Source organism: Buceros rhinoceros, unplaced genomic scaffold (assembly GCF_000710305.1).
Source record: "Buceros rhinoceros silvestris isolate BGI_N320 unplaced genomic scaffold, ASM71030v1 scaffold2326, whole genome shotgun sequence".
In the NCBI taxonomy this organism is placed as follows: Eukaryota; Metazoa; Chordata; class Aves; order Bucerotiformes; family Bucerotidae; genus Buceros; species Buceros rhinoceros.
The window spans coordinates 82,478-92,398 of NW_010416714.1; positions in this window are offsets into that span (position 1 = coordinate 82,478).

The following is a 9,921-nucleotide window of genomic DNA, read 5'->3' on the forward strand; positions in this document are numbered from 1 at the left end:
CAAGTAAAAAGCAGTAAGCTTGAAAATGAACCACCATGCACAGGTAATTACTAGCTTATGTGCAAACCATCACTGACTGTTCCGTTGCTGTGGAGTATTACACATTGCCACTTCTTGGCATGTAGCCCATTTTTGTTACTGATATGGATTATATGTCTGATGGCTTCATGCATACTTATTGATTAATCGTGCGTCAGTCATGTAATTACTTCTGAATCATTTGAAATGAGTGAATTGAAGTCCTAACATAAAATCTATATGCAGATTCACATGGTCTGCTTAATTGTGTGTTTACTGCCTAGTCTTACACAAGGCAAACCAGAAATTGGTGAGATTTGAAGAGCAGCGATAACGAAGCAGATGAAATACTCCATTCCAGCTGTGAAGGTCTTTCATTTGAAGCTGTGCATGAAAAGAAAATGTAAAACTTGGCTTTTAGTCAGCGATGGTGTTTTCTCAGATGTGAAAAGAAATGCTAACAAAGTCACAAAAACATGATAATCAGGTAGGAAATAGTGTATATATCCAACTGTTAATAAATTATTTTTATTTCATTATGGAAGTATTGGTGCCATCAGATGAATGAATGATTCAGAAAGTTTAAGGCTTTTAAAGGAAAAAGCAGCTTGATCACATGTATTTTTCTTCAATATAAGCAGATACTCACCTGAGTTCCTGCCTCTAATAATCTAAGTAAATGTCTTGGGAGTATTTTAAAACCCAGTGAGCACCACACAAGGTAGTCATGTTCATCAGCTCTAACATGCATCTGGTTCATGTGCTAGATTTGTACATTTCTCATTTTGGGTAAAGAGAGAAACAACATTTCCATATAATCTTTACTCCCAGCTTTCTGTAGAGAGGTGTAGGATTATTCTTTGCTTTCACTGAAGTGAACCCACCCTGTAGTTGATACTATGCCTTGAGGTATTTGTGGATTTGTTCATATGATGGCAGATCAAGTGAGTTTATTTTTTTTATATGGTTTGAATTCTTTTCTTAGGGTTTTAGGGTACAATGTAAAATTTCTAGTAATATGATATTGTGCCGACTCATTAAGACATATTCAAATCTTTAAGATGCAGTAATTGAAAAATATTTAGAGGTTTGTGGAAGATCTGCAGATGTTTCATTATAAACATGCGTGCAGAGCTGAGAACAGTTGTTTCAGTGTGCAGTTTGTATCCTCTTCTGCCATGCATAGCTTCATGAGACTTGTGAAAGAGACAGGCAAAAGTTCCTGCTGCCAGGTGTCCTGTGTGGGGCTCTTCACTGAGCTGACACTTTGGATGTCATTAGCCTCTGATTTTTCTCCACTGCTTCACTGCCTTAATGAAGCAGATGATATTTCTCCCAAAAATTTGCAGAATACTGGTCATTAAACTGTACTAAAAAGGCATACAAGCAAAAAAAAAAAGTCAGCTCTTTATTTCTGTTGACAAATAGCTAATACACGGAACACAAATATTAGTCTCTCTGTTGGAGCAACATGCAGAAACATTAATATCTGGAAATGAACCTGAAGGAATCAGGCTAGTTCTTCATCACTGGCCACTCCCCTATGTAAATTACACTGCCCAGCTCATACACTAAGAAAGTTGGAATTGTTTCCATAGAAGCTATCTGTAGATAGCACCAGTCAGAATAATAATTACTTACATGGAGACAAGTCTGCCAGCAGAAGAAGTATTTTTTTAAAAACAGTATTATTTGTGTAGCAAGGGGAAATTGTGGACCTGACCCACCCTGCAGAAGCAAAGTCTGTTAAGGACCCTCATAAGCTCTAAGGTTCTCTCTAATTTAGTCAGCAGGTGCCTGCGCTTACTGAGCCGGTTTGGCTTTGGGTATCTGGGTTGATCGTGGGTAGGTGGTTGCTTTCCTTGGTTGGTTGAGACTTATAAGACCATGGCTACCCACAGTTGCAGATATATTCTTGCATTCATCTCCTCTTCAAAACTGGCAGAGCATCAAAATGATCATAAACCACAGCACAGCCCCACACTCAGGGCTTTCCTCAGTGTGAGAGGAATCACGGAGCTTTGACTGAGTGTCTTCACAGCCATAAACAAACCCATGAGGGGAGGATACCAAAACTGGTGTCCTAAAATTGCAAACTATTTGTTAGATGTTTTCATCTTAATTCATTCAGATATGGATAGAAGTTGTTTGGAGACCTTTCCATTACATCCACAAATTTGATCCTATGGAATAAAACACTGACTTCTTTTAGTCTCGTTCCACAGTATTGGGTTTCAGTCACCAGCATATACTGTAACAACGTGCAGTCTAAAGCCCATATCACACTGGAATAGGAGTGTAGATTTTTTTTTTCCCCACCTAGTAGGGTTACACAGATAATAAATGGGAGGTGCATGTGACATAACTAAACATTTTGTTTATTACGATTAAGGCAAAAATATCCAATTTCACTGAAGCACTGTAAGGACGTTTTAGGTTGTGATGCTTCTATTTTTATTTTTTTCTTCAAAGTAAGCAAAGATGTCTTGTTGAAACAAGATAATTCTTTATCTTTCTCATTTCAGAATCCTGGAAATTAAGAACTTCGACTTTCCTGTTTCCTGCAAGTAGGAGACAAAAATGAATCTGAAATATTCCTGTTATGTGTCCCTGGAGGAATGTCAAGATAGATCAAAGAGCAAAAGTTTACTTTCTCTAGTTTTTATGATGAAATATAGCTGTAAGGTTTAAAAAAAGGAAAAAAAGGAGGGGAGGTGGGGAAGAAAAAAAAGACAAGCTAAGGTTTTTTTCGCCGTAGTGCAGGAAGCTTTCTACTGGGGCTTACGCTTTTTTGTGCATAAAATGACATTGAAAAAGAGAGAAATTTTTCACCTTAGAGTTTTCGTCTTCTCAGAGAAGTTTACAGAGTTATTTCCCTTATCTTAGCTATCTAAAAACTTGCATAAACATGATTGTACTGTGTGATCAAGGCTATTTCTCTCTCAAAAATACACTTTTGCTCCTGGCATTCAGGAGCTGAAACTACACGCAGATTAACTGCACATTTTTGAGTTATCATCAAGCGTTGCTCTGGATGCGTTTGGACAACAGCCAAGCTTCAAGCAAGGAAGATATTAAGCAGAGAAAGAACAGAGCATGTGTTTTGTAAAAGGTTTTTAATATATAATTTGTTTCCTTGTTGGGCAAGATCTTTTGAAACACGTAAGCCATAGCTGTTTCATATCCATAGCTCTCTGATTATCCGAAGCATATGTTACAGGCTGTCCAGATGATTATGTGCTTGTTGTGGTGAAGCGGGTTGTTCAGCAAGGGCACTGCCCCTTCTGAAGCCCTGTTTTGCTCCTGTTCATGGCTAATGAGGCCTCCTGCTGTGCTGGCTCCCAACCTAGAGTTTTTCTTGTCCTGTCCCCGACGCTATGCAATGCCCATTAACAAGAGGAATGTCCATCAAGCAAGGATGCGACAGGACAGGGCTCTGCCTGCTTCGTTTTGCAGGTTTTAACAACCAACTTGTATAACTGGAGTGTGTTTCCTATTTGAAGGGGGTATTCAAAGAAGTTAAATCCTAAACCATGTGCTTTAAATTACCTCAGCAAGTTACCTTGTCCATTTCTTCCTAAATCTGCAGCAAAACAAGCCTTAAGCGCAGCATCTTTTCAAGCTGCTGCTGCTCAGGAAGCTCTCACTGACTGACTGTTGGTTCTTCAATAACAAAAAATGCCACAGAACAATAGGTTGAATCGAGACAATAGGCCATTGTTGGGTTAGTGGGGTTGTTTTTGGTTTGGGTTTTTTTTAGGTAAAAAGCAGTGAAATAATTATGAGAGAATTTATTTTCCTGGTGACGTTTCCCATCCTGTCACTTTGCCCCACTTACGCACATCTGTATGTTATGGGCTTCTGCAATGTAGTTTCAGTTCCCTTCTATGCAGCCACATTTGGAGACTTAATTATCTCAAAATAATTGAGGAGTTTGTTTTGGTTTTTAAAATCATGCTTCTGTATTTATAAACTCAAAACTATAATTATGGACAGAAAAGCAAACTGGGGACAATTAAAATAATTATCTGTGCCTTCCCTGGAGTAGCATGGAAATGTCTGTTCACTGCATTTCAGAAGTGTTCTATTCATAGTTGTGGTCCCCCAGCACCAAGTGGATTGCTATGAAGATACATTTAAACGTAAAAAATAGAGCTATTTGATATTTTAGACTGATTAGATGATAGAGCTCGTAATGGCCTACACTGTGGATGGGGAGGACAAACATGATCAGTAGAAAGTAATATTCAGGTGTGGCTCTCACAGCTACTGGGGAGAGGAATTTCTGATATTTTCTATTAAACTGTGCCCCAAAAATACAACCATGCTATTTATACACGTGATTGTGTTGTAGTTTTGTCTGGCACACGCTGAGCTATCTAGCCTAGAAAAAGCCAAAGACTTCTGGAAGAAAACAAGCGTGGTTTTCCATCCGTAGTTTTCCTAGTAGGGTCCTTACAAGAAAAATAAAAAGGTTTTACCTCCATCTTGTCCAGAGACATTCAGAAAACCCTAACTGTGCCTTACCGTGGTTCCCCCGCAGGTGCATTGGACCTATCTCCGTGCGGTGTGGGATGCTAGACATAGCACTAGCTGGCCTCTTGTGGCACTTCCGTACATGGGTATGGATGGGTGAGCAACGAGTTTTGTAAGTCATTACAAACTGCTGCTTGATACCCACACACCTTCTATCACGTCGTCTCTGTATTGTCCCTTCAGGCCACACAGGCTGGGACTGTTTATCTGACTCATCAGTCTCTTCCCTAAAACACTATTCCAGCTCGATTTGTTGAGAGTTGAGAAACATCCTGTAATTTTTCTACTGTCATGTGCACAGGATTTGTTAAATTGTTTTGATAACTTCAATAATTCTAGGAAAGCTGGAATGACCCTCTCTTCTTTTGTCCCAACTTTTCCTCTGCTCCATCTAGTTAACTGTTGGCGCAGTCTCTTGAGCTGTTGCGTTTCTGGTCCTTCATTTTACATTTTGGTAGAAGATTTGTTAAACACAATCCACACTGGCGTGCAGATTCTGTCAGCCGAGCAGCCACGGTGCGCTCACTGGGGCCACCCTAGCCACCCTAGGCCTGCATCAAGAAGGGTCTAAAGTGAAAACTTTTTAAGGTGTTATCGGTAGGTGTGTTGCCTCTTGTTTCATGGAGGCAGTTGCAGGTGTGGGACTCCTGCCTTTGCATCTGCTCTGAGAAATTTTGTGCCTTGACAGATTCACAGCTTTGTGAGGCAGCTTGCCACGCTTATTTATCCCTGCATTTGCTAAAGCATGTTAAGAACCGTACAGTTGTTTATGATCAGACCTGCTTTCTGGACTGACTGTTCCTGCTCATGCTGAACTACTTCTTTAGTGACATGGAAGTACTTCAGACTACGTGCAACGGGTTTCTTCATTTGTATTTTAAAATTCAAGATCCCAGAATTGCTGTTGCCATGATCATGAAGACAAAGTGTCTGTGTGTACTGATGTTCAGCTTGCACAAGTGGTGCCTGTCTCAAGTCTGAATTCATTAATAAAGCACGTCCATTGCTGTTCTCCATCTACCATCTTGTCTATTTAATGAACTTTTTTTTTCTTTATTCCCCATGAGCCACTTGATCTTGTCATGCCTTTGTCTCCAGTTAACACAACAACACCAAGGAAGGAGGGGAGCTCAGCTGCGTCCTGGTCAAGTGTCAGATCTGAGCAAGTCTTGGGGCTTTTTCCCAGAAGCCGGGAACATGTTTGGTCTGTGGCTGTTGCCACACAGGATCTTTTCCATCAATACAGTCCTTCTGAAGATGGTTTGTGTTTGGGGATGGACACACCAGGCCAACACGCTGTCCTGGTCCCAAAATATCTTGCTGTTGCCTTTGGTCCTTGACATGAAAGGCTGGAGGAGATGCAAGGGTCAGCTGGACACTTTCCACTTCTTGGTTAGCAGCTGGATTTGCGCTAAGCTAAGCAGTGTCACGTACAAGCATATATATCTGTGGTGTATATCATATACATCTGTGAGCTTCTCATGGAGTGGGATTAAAATAGAAAAAATTGCAAAAGCTTCAGGAATTATGGGTTGTTAAATCAACTGGACCATAACACAGCAGAAAGTGTCCTGGAAGCAGGAATAAATAAAATGGGGAAGCATAGGCCACGGGGGTAGGGGAAGAAATCGAGCATTTCAGGCACATCTTGGACACCGCTCCTGTTTTCTAAATAGCTAAGTGAAGTCTTAACCGTATGATGTGGATTAATACTGGGTTTTTAACACGCTTCTCATGGCTAGGTCTCCAAACAGCTTTGCAGCTTCTCCACAGCATTTTAGCGAGGACTTAGCCATACCTAACCGATCTCAAGCACTAGGTTTGTGCTCCAGCAGCACTTGGTCTGCCCTGCTGACGACCACCCAACCAGCCAGGCCGAGGACTGGAGGCAGGGGAAGCTCACTCTCCTCCACTGAATTCTTGGGGTGGGGAGGGAAGGCAACTGGTTTCACCCCTTGTAACGTGCAGTTTTTCCTAGAAAATTTTACTGATAAAAATACTTCAAATAATATTTTAAGGCCAAGCTAGGACCCCCCACACTTGAGAGAATTGAAATGGAAACACCGAAAGACACTTCAAGCATTTGTCCTGAGAATGGGACTGCTGCACTATACATGGCACCCTGCAGCGTGGGTTTAAAGCCAGAGTGTTTATGTAAAGTAAGGAAAATTCAAGTATTTCCACAAGTGTGGTCACAGTAATACTTCCCTGCTCATGCACTTGAGTGTAATGTATTATATATATACACAAGCATGAGGGAGAGTGTATCTGTGCATGCGGTGTTTATGTAAGAACTTTCAGTGCTCACGTCTGACTTGCAGACCAGCTTCTGCACAACTTTCAGTCAGCTGAAGTCTCTGCAAGGAGTCAATGTCCCTGCATTTGCTGGTTCCGTGACTTGGGTGTTAACACATAGTGCCACTCGACTCCAGCTCATCTGGAGCATGTACCACCTCGGTGTCTCCACTGCAGTCAGAAAAAGCTATGTTTGCCGACTTGTTTCTTCAGCTGTTTGAGGTAAGGGAACTCCCCCTGAGGAGGATTTTTGGGGAGAGCAACAGAACAACATCTCGTAACTCCAGCGTGCTCGTTATGACGTTAGCTTACAGGAGCAGTCAATGAACCAAGCCCTTCCCATCAGCTCCATATAGTTGCTGGGGCTTTTTTTCTCATGTTTAGTAAGTGCAACCACTGTCATCCGGTATCAGATACTAGAGCCTGGGGAAAGCTCGTTGTTCATGCTGCATGAAAGCTGGATCTGATTCCACTTCTGGAACTCCTGAAAGTCAGACTTCAGATCCCAATTTGTTAGCAATAAATGGGTATGCAAGTTATTTAATTCTTATTAGTAATTGGAAAATGGAAAAAAATAAATAAAAGAAGAAAAATAATGAAAATGGCAAATGAAGGAACAAAGCACAGCAGTTATGTTTACTCTTTTGGGACAAAATTGTACAAAAAGCAGAAGATGTAGTCTGCTAAGGTTATTTCATGAGACATGAGTCTGAGAGGTTATTTCACTAAATCTCACTTGAAAAATTCCTTTAAATTGAGCAGTATGCAACTTACCACCAGCAGCTGTGAAGAAGGCTGTATAAGAAAACCCAAAAAATTACATTTATCTGCAAATTCCTACTAAAAAGGGAAGAGGTACTCTCGCAGAAGCATAACAGCTTACTTTTAATATTAATTTGGTTTTAGAGATACAAGATCAGCACAATGTAATCCAAAGATGCTAAGAAATAGTAGAAAAAGATGAGCAGCAAGTAAAAAATGTCATGAATTAAAAAAAAAAATTCATGTAAAATATGTTCTGAAAGAAGAGTATTCTCAGGAAGTTAATGCTACTGGAGAAGACCCAGAGCCAATGCTTCAGTTCACAGCCAGCATGGTGTTTCCTGTCAGTTACTCCTCACATTGTTGGCTACCAGCTCCCCAGAGATGGGAGGAAGATCTTATGTTGAGCTTGCACCCAGCATCACCTATAGCAACTGCAGCAAATCAACAGGGTGGCAACAATTGCCATGGAGCCAGGGAGGAGGCACCAGCCTCAGACTCCTGCATTTTCTGAGTCTTACTGCTAAGTGCCTCCTCTGCAGCGGGTCGCTGCAACAGACAGCCTCACCTGCTAAATTCGGACATCTGTATCCCATGACTGCATTTACTCGGCAACAAACAGACCACACACCAGCTTGGAAGCTGAAATGGAAGAGCTATACCTGGTGTGAACTTATGATTTAAACGCGTCTGGGAGCTGTACAGACAACCTGCAATTATCAAACGAAGCATCATGAGCTGTTAATAAGACAAATGGTCTGTTTTGCAAACCTTTCAGAAAGGACCAACAGCATCATCATCCCAACACCATGCTGAGGAAAAGAGTACGCAGTACCTGTGTGGGGGGAAAAAAGGTTTCCTAAAGTTCTACTTTTCTGCTGGTACTCTAGTTTTGTCCCTTTAAGCCCTGACACAGAAAAAAAAAAAAGGCGACAAAAGAACCCCAAAGCCCAAAATCTCATTCTTTCCCAATGAGAGGATCCAATCAAGTATGTTTGTGATCTGTGAATAGATTCTTAACCCAAGCATCTCTAATGCTTAAGTTTTTCCACTGTTTGAAGACAGGTGGTAGGAGCAAACTGACTGGAGAATACACTATTTAATGCTGTATATAGGATGATGAAGTGAATGTACAGAGCCACATCCAAACATTTATAGATACAAGCCTGGATGCACGAGAGCAATGAGGCTTGCATACTTGGGAAAACATGTTCAGGGAGGACCATTTCAGTTCAGAACTCCTGTGAAATGACTACAGTACCCCGCTGGGGGGGGAGGCAGACGCTGGAAGAGCCATACCTTACTTACTGCGTCTGAAATGGAAACCATCCAAGTAACCATTTACTCATGCATAAACTTGAATCTTAAATTTAGCAGCATTTCACCTTTTGACCTGAAATTTCATATTGCCTTAACCAGCTTGTCTTGAGCCTGAACAGCTACAGAAATGTTTACAGCCATTCACTGCAGCAAGACTGAAGAAAGGCTTGCCTGGATCTCGAAACCGTCTGAGGACCATTCAGATGCAATCAACACTGGAGCTAGTTCAACTGGAGCTTCCTCACTGCAGATGTTTGCTCTCATGCCACCAAGCCCCAGGGCTGCCCAGAGCACCACCCCACAGCATCCCACCCTACAAACAGGGCAATTCCTGCTCCTCTCAGCCCATCACCAGGTGAAGATGTAGGATGCTTAGTATCTGGAGAGATGTATATGGCAGATTAAAAAACAAAAAAACAACAAAAAAAAAAAGCAAAACAAAACAAAAAAAAACCCGAAAACAACCCCCCCAAAAAACCCTTTCCCAAGATTTATAAGTTTAAATGCTGGACTCAAAAATTTGACTGAAACACATATTTTAAATTCTATGTGCTTTGTTTAAATGCCAGTACCCAGCAGGCAAATAGATGTCAGCCGAAATTTATAACATCCAAGTACCGATACAAGCTGGCTCAGCAGTTCGGTTTCATTAAGCTCCATACTCCATATTATCAGATTTACACTTGGATTTTTCTTCATGTCCAAGTAGAAACTGTGAAGTTGTGCTAGAAACCCGTATTTGTTAAGCTGGCAGGTGGGGAGGGTGGGCAGGGGGAATCCCTGAGCATCACAGTTTGTTCACTAACAGTCACCGAGGACTGCCTGGCTTTGCATCCCACTATACCTGTTGTGAATAAAGTCAGTGTTCGTATAAGCTCTGCATGTATCCCAGCAATGTTCCTACTGTGTTAACGAACCCTCAATATAAAAACATTGGCAAGCTAAACATCAGCTATTTCGTCACTACAAAATAAGTTGCTTTGCCTTTTC